This window comes from Rhea americana, unplaced genomic scaffold (assembly GCF_003343005.1).
Source record: "Rhea americana isolate MKP2758 unplaced genomic scaffold, rheAme1 scaffold_291, whole genome shotgun sequence".
Classification (NCBI taxonomy): Eukaryota; Metazoa; Chordata; class Aves; order Rheiformes; family Rheidae; genus Rhea; species Rhea americana.
Window position 1 is genome coordinate 17,231 of NW_028186414.1, and position 10,891 is coordinate 28,121.

General features: G+C 41.6%; 1 protein-coding gene across 1 annotated transcript in view; it reads left to right on the forward strand.

Moving 5' to 3' along the window:
* The window catches only part of NPSR1 (neuropeptide S receptor 1), a 61,792-nt gene that overhangs the window by 3,008 nt on the left and 47,893 nt on the right, over positions 1–10,891 (forward strand). The gene's annotated exons all lie outside the window — the stretch shown is intronic.

Here is a 10,891-nt window from a genome sequence, read left to right on the forward strand (position 1 = left end):
TATGCATTTCCCTTCCAGTGGTCATTACTGTAGCTGCTTGGCCAGGCACTAGCTGAGGAGTATCTTATGGAGCTGCAGCCATCCACACTACCAAGGCCAACCTCAGGGCTACAGCTCCAAGTCATGTTTTCTAGGGGAAGAATGGCTGCAGTCATGTGCCATGAAGCATACAGAATCAGCTACTGCTTCCCAAAGCAGACAAGAAAGTGCTCATCCTCACCTAYGTTTAGGTCTTGCTGTTGTATTACAGTCTGTTTTCCATGGAAGTCCAAACTGCAYCTCTTCTCCAGTTCCTTTAATTAAAGTATGTGGTTAGATTACTTAAATCGCAAGCCCTAGAAGGTATATTGGCTGTGTCCATGCCAAATACCTCACACATGTGCCAGCTGGTATTAAACACAGCTTCTAGATTCCAATCTGAAGGAAAGCTCATTACATCTCTTTCCAATCTCCCCCATACATATTTAATCAATATATAAAAGACTCTAAGCAGGTATCAGTTGCCCTCTGCCAAAGAGTTCTCTCTTAGTACTCTATCTAAACATCTACAGCTTTCTTTCACATTAGGACTCTAACCCTTTGTACCTAGGACACTAGGAGGGAACCAAAAACCAGCCTGGGGAGACTTCAATGTCTCAAAATAGGTTCAAGACATCTTGCAGAGGAAGGTGTCCCTGCTCTCTCCTCCAGGCAGCTAGCAGGCCTGCAAGTCCTCATCAAGGCTGCTGGGAGCAGCCCCAAAGTCTTCCCCAAGGGCAGGTGCATGTACTCCTTCTCAGACAGGAATGAGTAGGGCTTATCTCTCTTATAGAAGTCCTGTTGGGAAGTGGGGTACCAGGGAAGTTGCCCCACTTTCATGGAATAGACTAAGGGTTGCAGYACTCCCAAAGGAGGAAAAATCCCAGCATCATTTCCCACCTCTATGTAGGACAGTGTTGTCACCAGCATCTCCTGCCTCCCAGGAGAGTGTGCTAACTGCCATAATCTAGCAGTTTGTCTTACTTTGTTTTCTGATGCCTAGATCTGAGCCCTCACCTGTGCAGCAGGACACCACAGCTTTGGTGCTTACACACAAGGTTGTTTGGGAACCCAGATCTCTTCCCTGCCAAGCGGGACCTCAGTCAGCAGGCCAAATGGCAGCATTGCCCTCCCCCAGCCCACTGTGTCCTGGTTTCTATGCAGAATCATCGCCCCAGCAGCAACACAGAAGTATTAGAAACAGGGTATGCATTGAATACACCACAAATGATTTTACATGAATAATCCAAATTCCCTATTTTTTCAGGAAAGACTATTTATCTCTCTGCCTGTGACTGTCCTCCCCACCACCACAGCATTCCCAATACCAAAGTGATGTAGCCCAACTAACTACAATATTAAACAGAACAGCAGAGCTCTGCCAGGGCAAGCACAAACCTGAGGCTGGGTGTTTCTGATTCAAGGTGCTTAATGTTCCATACAAAAACCAGGAATTACTATCAAGCAGGGAGAAGGTTTATTTCGACTTGTTCTCTAGAGCAATCACCTGATAAGGATTTGACACCGAGTATCCTGAGACCCAATTTAAGGCAGAATCTGCTGGTCCTATCATTTCACCCAAATGCAGGAGTTATCTTCTGGAAAGTATTTGCYTATACTATTGCTCATTCTAATTTTCAAGCAAACTTTACAGAACATCCCATCATGGAAGACATACCAGAAAAATAAAGATAGTGCCATTCAATTTTCAAAGAATCTTCACAAATGCAATCATACGTTTTAAAGAAATAGGCAAATCAAATAATCCGTAGTTAACTTTGTTATCTTTTGGTGGGGAGAGGAGAATTAAGTCTACGCAAATACAGTATTGAGAACTCCTGGATGGAGGTATTGGAATATACCATAATAACTGTTGCCATTCCTGAGATGCTGTATGGAGAAAGCAATAGTTGATCACCTTGTAAAACAATTCTGGAGTGCTCTTGGCTGGASTGGCTTCATGTATTAACTTAAATGCAATGCAGAAGTGATCTGGCTATATGGCAGCCTGACTTGGTGTCACTCTGAGCAGCCAGTGCAGGCATTTTTGTATTAGCATCCCTAATACTTCTGGTTCCATGCTCCACAGTGCCCACGGGGTTTGAGTCTGTCTGCCTCTCTTATTTACATATGCCTAAAAAAATATAGATTTCTCTAGTTTGTGAGATGTATTCATTTTGCAAAATAGACATACTGACAATTATCCTTGTTTATGATTAAGAAGGAACAGTATTTCAAGGTCTTAACTGGGCCAGCAAAATTATGCAGTTACAGATGGGCTGTTGAGTGACCTTGCATTATCTCTCACATTGTAAATGTGCTAGGAAAAATTAGATAGGTACACATAAAAAAAAAAATTGATGATGTTAAAATTAGGGAAATCTATTTATCTCCTTTTGTGGAAGTCTCCTAGGGTACAACGGGTGAAAAAAAAAAAACCCTGCAATAACAGAATAATACCGTCCCTATTTATTATCCATCTTTACCAAAATAGAGCAGAATAGCACCTGTGAACTAAGTGTTAGGAAAATTGAATTATTGCTATTTGTTATTGACTGAAAATTTGAATGAAGAAAGATCACAGCAATTCACATTCATTAAATGCTGCACAATGAAATGTCCATGTATCAGGCCTGATGGTGAAGTCAGAGCTAAGAAATATATATTTTTTTAAGTTGGAGATTCCCCCAAAAGGTCAATATAGTTCTGTTAGATTCCAAAAAGAAATTAAAGTAATCTTAGTAATGTAATTACCCCTTCCCGTAAAAAAGTCCCCTGATTTGATGACTATGCCTCCTTGGCCTTGATATAGCTTTTCCTCTGTATAACACCTTAATATTCACAGATGAAAAGTGCTACACAACATGGACACAAAAATCAAACAAACTGTTTCTTTGGTGGAAGAGAAAACATGACGGTGGCCCCTTGTAGCAGTGTTGTGCTTTCAGTCTGAGAGACAAACCTGGAACTAAACTACTGCTTGTGCGGTTTGAATCAGGCTCAATTCCAAGTCAAGCCACCAAAAAAATCAACCTCAGACAGGCCAGTTGCCCTCCCAAATGTGTTCCTTTCAAATTCAAGCATAGCAGAAGCACTTCTGAAAAAAATGTATGAAACTTAACTTTGAACTTGTACTTCTCTCAGTCTTTGTTATCTTCATATGAGTTTTCCCAGAGCTTCTTRTGTCAATCAAATTGCCTTCTCAGATATTTTAGGAACATCTTTTGTGAGCAATGTATACAAATATCTTTTCTTTTTTGCCATATTAGATGGAAAATGTTTTTTCCAAACACACTTGTGCTACAGGAACAATTGTTGCTAGCTGTGGCAACTAAGGCTCAAGGTTTCAGTAATGTTTCCATCAGTTCAGCATGTTTCTTTCTTCTTGAGATGGGGCCATCYGCAAATGAAACAGAAATAGCATAACCCTTTTTGTGACTTTTCTTCCTCCACAGATTTTCTTTCCTTTTTTTGGAGTTTTTTGAGCCTTAGAAGGTAGCTTGAATTAATCATCTGATCTTCCACATTCAGATGCTTGACTTTTATTGTGTAGTGTTTACTTCCAGCCTAAGTGTTCCCACTATTGTCCCTGTTTTGGTTCAGTTAATTTGTACCTCAACTTTGTTCTCTCCTAACAGTCAGAGCTGCTGTCCAGTACCAAAGTATATGCATCTCTTACTCTCTCACTGTGCACCTTATCTTCACACAGATTTCTGTTCTTTTTTCACAGCCCTAGGAAGGTTTCAGCACAAGAAGAAATACTGATATTCTCAGCTGGCATTTTAACCAGCTCAGTTCTTTTTGTGCATATTAAAGAACCTTTATTGTGGTTTTAGCCAGACACAATGTAATTGTGGTCCCTTCACCGGCACTCCACGCTGCTTCTACAGCTCAGCCTTTAACTGGCCACACCTTGGCAGAAATCCTTCATCTCAGAGCACAGCATAAGCCTAACACAAATGCCACCTGGTATTTTTTACGTTACTTTTCCTATATGACTGATGTGCTTGTGTCATTCCCACACCTACAGCTTTTACACCTGTACTCTTTTACATACTTTTCCTCATGAAGATCTGAGTTTGTTTCTAAGTTACAATACATAAGATACAACTTGTGCATAGCTCTTATCTGAATACACGCCTGCATATGTTTTTGTTTTAGCCTAGKTCCTTAAGAAAATAGGTCTTACATGTATTTCTTCTGTATGCATGTATGCCCCGATCATAGAATAATTTAGGTTGGAAGGGACCTCTGGAAGTCATCTGGGCAAATTGCCCTGTTGAAAGCAGGTATAAACTGTATCAGGTTTCTCAGGACCACGTCCAGGTAAGTTTTGACCATCTCTGTGGAGATCCCACAGAGAGGTTCTCAGGGTCCCCGTTCCACCCTCTTGATGAATGCTTTTTCCCCTGACATCTAATCAAAATTTCCCATGTTGCAAGCCCTATCCTTGTCTCTCATCCTTTCATTGTGCACTTCTAAGAAGAGCCTGACTCCATCCTCTCTGTATGCTACCAGTAGGCAGTTGTAGGCAGCAGTCATGTCCCCCTGAGGTTCCTCTCCTCCTGGCTAAACACAAGTAACTTCTGAAGTCGCTGCCTAGTTGCACCAAAATTTGGCATCGTGGTAAAAGCCTCCAAGATATTAAAATCCATGAAAATGGATGGCTGGTCAGAGGAGAGTGCAGAGCCTCAGGAAGAGAAAAAATAAGAGATTCTCATTTTTCTTCAGATTTTGCTGGGAGGCCTGATTTCTGCCATGGGGCAGCTTGGCAGTGTGGGGTATGTATCCAGAGGACACAGGAATTACCAGCTACTTTCCTTCATGGCACAATTTGTTTCATATCMCAGCATGGTTTGTATTATTCCCTCCCTCCTTTTTTTTATAAAAAGGTTTTACCAATATCTTTTAGACACTTTTAATTAAATTGTGCTAAAGGATGTCTGTCTTTAATTTCTTTCAAGGTCACTATCCAAAGRACAATTTGCCTGAGAAGTAAACTGACTGTGCATTCCCAATGGAATCAGGCAAGTTGCATAGCACCTGTCTGCTTCAAGAAATCCAATCTTTTTTTCATCTTTTGATCCATCCTAAATAGGAGTCACTCAATTAGCAAATCTGTCCTGTACATATTCAGCATTCAGTCACAGCTGAAGACTCTGGATCTTCTTCAACAGAGTCAAAATGCTGCAAAATCTAGACTCCTCTATTAGCTTACATKGTCTTCCATTTAAAGTGATTATTTGAGGGGATGTCGGGGGGAGAAAATATTTTTTCTCTTTTTTTTCCTCCTTTAAGAATGGGCATTATAATCTATTTGATTATGAGCATGTCAGTTCTCCAATTTAACAAGCAGGTTTATGACTTTATTTCATATTATCTGATAAGAAGAACTTGTGAAATTATTTGTGTTTCTCCATGATTATGTCTATTGCTACAMTAAGTTACACTAGGAGCATTATTCTTAATATAAACCAAAGGCACGTGATCAGACTGCTTGCATAATTTAATCAACTAGCAAGAAAAAGTTGTTCAGAGACTTCAGTCATCCTCAACCTGTGGAAGTTCCTGTAATATCMGGGAACAGTCCCTCTTCTTCGCTCAGATGATCAGGGACGTGGAGCAAGAAGGCATCCCATCAGTGAGTGCTAGTATTCACTACAGGCCTCCTCTCTTCATAAGGAGAGGCCAGTCAGTTACACAAGGACCTGTGTACATCTCCCTTTTTTTTTTTGATTTGTTCTTTCCTTAACTGGCAATCTGTTTGTTTGGTTTCTTTTTCAATTTCTTTCTAAAATCAGGCTCAGCAGTTAGGGAAAAAATTATGTTTCAGAGTGGGTTGTGGTTCACATGAAAACTCCCTTCCAAAACAGGTCCTACAGTTCCTGTTTGACCCCTTGGGCAGAACATTTGCTTTGTTCAGTGATAGTTGGATCTGCCCCTGCCTTTTATTAGGCAGCTGCTCCAATGTCAGACAAAGGGTTCTGTACCTCAAAATACGAGAAATGGCACCTCCGTTGGGGGGGGGCTATCAAAGATATCCCAGGTCTGCAGTCACAGCTGGTGCCCCCCAACAGAGGGGATGTAAATCCCTAAGAAATGAGTGACCAAGGAGGATGGTTGGGAAGAACTGGAAGCAGGGATAGTGTCATGGTACCAAAATGTCTCCCAATGGCTCTGAAAGGACTTAGCTACAGACTAAATGAAAGCTACTGCACCAGAATGACCCTGCTCCACCAGGGCTGTATGAATATGAGATACCTGGACTGGTTTCGCTTGTCAAGTCTTGCCTGGGAAGTCTACTCGTTCTGTTATTTACTGCTGCATAAGGCACAGCTTCCCAGTCACTGGAGTATGTTTTCCTCCTCTGCTATTTACTGATCTTCCTAGAGCGCTTTTTTGCTTGAATGCTGAATTTCAGACTTTCTCCATCACAATCAGCAGAGTGAGGGTTAATCTGAGGTAAATATCAGACTGAAGKTAACTAATGGTGTTAAACATTTCCCATTTCTAAACTCTCTACGCTAGAAGAAGTCAGAGTTACTACACAAAGAGCCTGCAAATGGATTTCAGAAGAAAAAAATTGTCATTGATATTAGATAAATACAAGAGATGTTAAAATAAAACATATGTCTACAGCCCAGAAGGATCTCTTCTGCCCAGGGATGGTTTATGAGCCAAGAGCAAGTGACACACAAGGCTCACAGAAATGATTTTTCAAGTATTAAGCACAAAACACCTCATGCTAGACTTATTGCAGCCTATAAATTCAGAAATTTTGTCAGAGAGACAAAATAACAAGCGACTTCTACAAGCAAAGAAAAATGCCGACCATTTTCAGACAAGCTTTTCTGGCTTAAATTTCTTCCATGAAGAGGCTTCGTTCATTGGCAAAAGCTGTTTTGGATCTCAAAGCAAATTAGCAAAATGTGCATATGTGCTCCAGATGTCGAGCACTTSCATGCTCCAGACACAGCAATGTTATGGACTAGCAGTGTATGTAACAGTTGTAGTAAAACTGCAGAAATCCTCCTGACTCTGATCTGTTCTGTGACCTTAATTAAGTCACTGGTATTTTTAGTTTCGCTAGTCTAAAAGAACTGGTATGTGACACTTACCTCTCTCACAGAATTCTTRTATGGTGTAATTAGGAATGCCTGTTGTAAAAGCACCCCTTGCTGCCAGTTTCTGCACAGGGTTTTGAGAGATACTTCTAGTGTCCGTGCAAGATACTATTAAACAATGATTTTTGAAAATCACCTCACTGAAGGTTGTTACAAAAAGAGGATTTCTACTTAATGAACAAAWAAGACATGAAATGAAACACCCCTATGTTTAAGTAACCTGAGTATGAGGAATATAACAGAATTACAGAAAATGCAGCTATAGTTCAGAGGTGGATCAGCTATATCTCTAATCTAATAGTTATTTTTAAGACCTCCAGGGATGGAGGCTTCACTGACTCGATCAATCTATACCAGTATATTTTAAATCAATTTTTTATAGTGGTCAACCTGAATTCCTTCCTGTAATTTTGTTTCACTGATTTTTGACTGACCTGCAATGAATCTGAAGAAGATACTGTTCCCTTCCTTTCTGGCAGCCATCCTTTTACCCTCAAGTTCAAGACTGTGATCATTATTTTCCTGCAGCCCTTTCTTTGCTAGATTATGCAACTTCGGTCAGTCAGTCTTTCCTGCTGGCTGTATGTTCTAGTCTGCCATCAACTCACCAGTGTATGTTCTTCTCGAAGCAGGCTGCCCAAAAGTGGACACAGAACAGCAGCAGGGTACCGTGGACGGATGATGAGAGGTGTGCTATGCTGGTGTTGATCCCGGGTGGTGGTGGTCATTTTCATGGTAGCATGACATTATTAATTCAATTAATGTTCCACTTGCGAGGCATTTACCTGCCACATGCAGGGGCATGATTTGAAGTCTTGCCCGACCCAAGCTGACTACAGGTGCTGCAGTGTAGACCCCCACACTTGTCCTCTGTTGAACTGTGTCRTGTTTTTTTCCAGTACACCTTTCCAGTTCATCGACATCATTCTGAATTTCAATTCTAGCCAGCATAATGGCCTCGATCGCTGTGGTCGTCCCATTTATAACCACAGAACATTTCTTTTGCAAGCTCATGAAGCCTGGGAGAGGCTGTGGTGATTTAAGTTGCRTGTTATTATACCTCCTTAATCCCCAAGAATGAGATCTTTTTTTCTCTCTCTGAATGGCAGCTACCACAAACAGATGGAATAGAAACCCTGGCTTTATTCCTTTGTGTATGTCCTTTCAAAATTACCGGTTTTATATTCAGCTTTTGTACTTTTTAGTGCGTTTCTGTAGGCTGGTTCAATGGTACATTTCCGTAGAGTTTAAAACTGCTAACCTGTTAAGTGCTGGCCTTTCATTTGGCAGAATGGGATTTAAACTGACTGTATGTGCTGTCCCCATGATGTGGAAATACCCCTYTAGCACAGTCTCCAGAAGTATTCCTTCTGTGGGAATCATAAGAAGATTTGAGTGTTGGAGCTTTGTTCTGTTCGTATTCTTATCAGTATAAYATAGGAATAGAGGATTTCTTTCAAAAAAATGCTCTCCTGAGAGCATTTCAGAGCATATCAGAGAAAATCAGTGCCAAGCTTCTCCCTTTGTTTTTTTTTTCATGTGTTGTGAAAGATCCTTTTTGAAATGGAAACAAACATAACTCTGATGAGAATCCACTGATTTCAAGGACAAATATGATGTAAAATCTTATGTGTTTCTCTTTTAATTACCTTCACAGAAGACACTTTCTTCCAATTCCTAAACAAAACCAAGCATTCCCGAACAAAGAGTTTCACTCTGTCTCTGCCACACCTTTTCAGGGGAATTTGTTTCCAAGAGATTTGCAGAACAAACAGATACAAAATGTTCTCACTTGTTAAAAAGCTAAGCATTCAGTGCAAGCTAGCTGTCTTAGGGAGGTYGCTCTATAATCAATGGAAACAGTTCATCCCAAGATAAGTAAAATTAATGGTGATTCATTTCAGATACGTCACTGTCTACACACTACATGTAAGGCAAGTTAGAGTAGCTGCCGTTAARGTTAGGTGAGATGACTCAAATAGTAAGTTACTCTGTCAAAAGTTATCATGCCGAGGAAAGCAAAACCATCTAAACACAGCCTTTGTTGTGTACTGGAGCTAATCCTCACATTCAAGCACGGTGTGGSCTCAAATTTACCAGCTCTCGTCTTTATTGCACAGCTGTGTGAGTCCCAGGGGCAGCTCCTCCATGTAGTGATGCACCTGTAGCAAGGGCTAGTTCCTGCGAGTGGCTCCCCTCCAGGGCTGGCRGTTGGAAGGGGGCTCAGAGCTGGGGAAATGGGTCAGGATTAGTGACTACCAAATATTGTGAGCAGTACTCTCTTCTGCTGCCTGCTCTCTCACCAGCCCCTTCAGGTGGGCACACCAAAAGCCCCTTTCCACCTACCCAGGGTCACCTCACTAGGGCCAGCAGGCAAGAAGCACAGATTGCACTTCAGCTGCAGCCCTCATCTTGTTCGCCCTTTTTTCTCTAGCCCTCTCAGTACAGGATTTGGTTGTAGGAGCAGGTAGATCCCAAACGACTGATTTGGCACATCCTCTATCTCAGTCCCGTTGGTAGGATGTGAATCCAGGTGACTCATACACCTAAAGCCTGGGAAAGCTGTAAGAATAGAGTGGGAGACTGATGTCATTGGTGTAACCTGTCTCCTGATGCAACACCATCAAAAGCAGGGGTCCACCAGGGAGTAGGAGCAGGCTCTGAGAGGAAATGCAAGCAGTCTGTCATGGAAGTTGGCTTTAACTTCATAACTAGTAGTTCTGCTGAGACACGTGTATTTTTTCACTCATGGACTAAACAAGTTAATAATAATGTACATGTTGTTGCTGTTGGGTATGTTAGGATTTTTTATCCTGAGCTCCCCCACACTATGATCTTCAGACATAACTGTTCCTATGAAAAGTACCCTCAGTTCTAGCTGTCTCTGCAGAAGAGCAGCAAACCGTCTTCCTCTGTGCCAYGACACGTAGCTTCACAGTTTTTACAAGTGAGAAGTCTGCAGACTCTTTTTGCCAAGGTGACCCCATGCTCACTGTTGCTCAGGCTCAGCATCAGAGCTGGCTGCCTGACAAGGAGAAAACATGGACCTCGCAGTCCTACCTGGCCAGGAGAAACCTACAGAGCAGACAGTGACAAATAATTATCCTGTGTCTTGAGATGAACAAGTGGCTTTTGTAGGCCAGGGAGAGACAAGATTGCGCATGTGCCCATACAAAACAAGCAGACAGACATGTGTACGGCCTTACTCTTGCATCCAGGGGATCCTGATGCTTTGAAAGCATGAGCAGCTTTTTTCTTCTTTTCGGTGTGCACACTACCACTAGGGGACGTTTTGTCATCATGTATTGCTCACTGCACAGTTTTACTTTTCCTTGCAGTCAGTCATGCTTGCTTTTCAATCTTGGCCACATCTAGATCATGGAGTGGATGTCTCCATTTCACTGGTTTTGTGTATGACCCATATCCACTGGGATTGGGAAGAAGTAGTTGCTTCCCAAATTTCTCRAAAGGATCCATTCTGTCAATATTCCTTACAAAAAGAGGCAGCTGGTTATTTCACAGTTTGCTGGAGCAAAAGAGAAAACTGAAGGCTGCCTCTCTTTTTAGTGTTAAGTGCTGAACACAGAGACTGGTAGTGGTTTTGTGAAAATAGAAGTAATATGCAGACATTGCAAATAAAACTGGAATGAATATCAACAGCTGTGATGCATGTTAATGCTTTCTGAAAGGAGATGAATCCGTTTTGAACCAAATATTAAAATCAACTGGCAAAACTCACCTTTCACCCC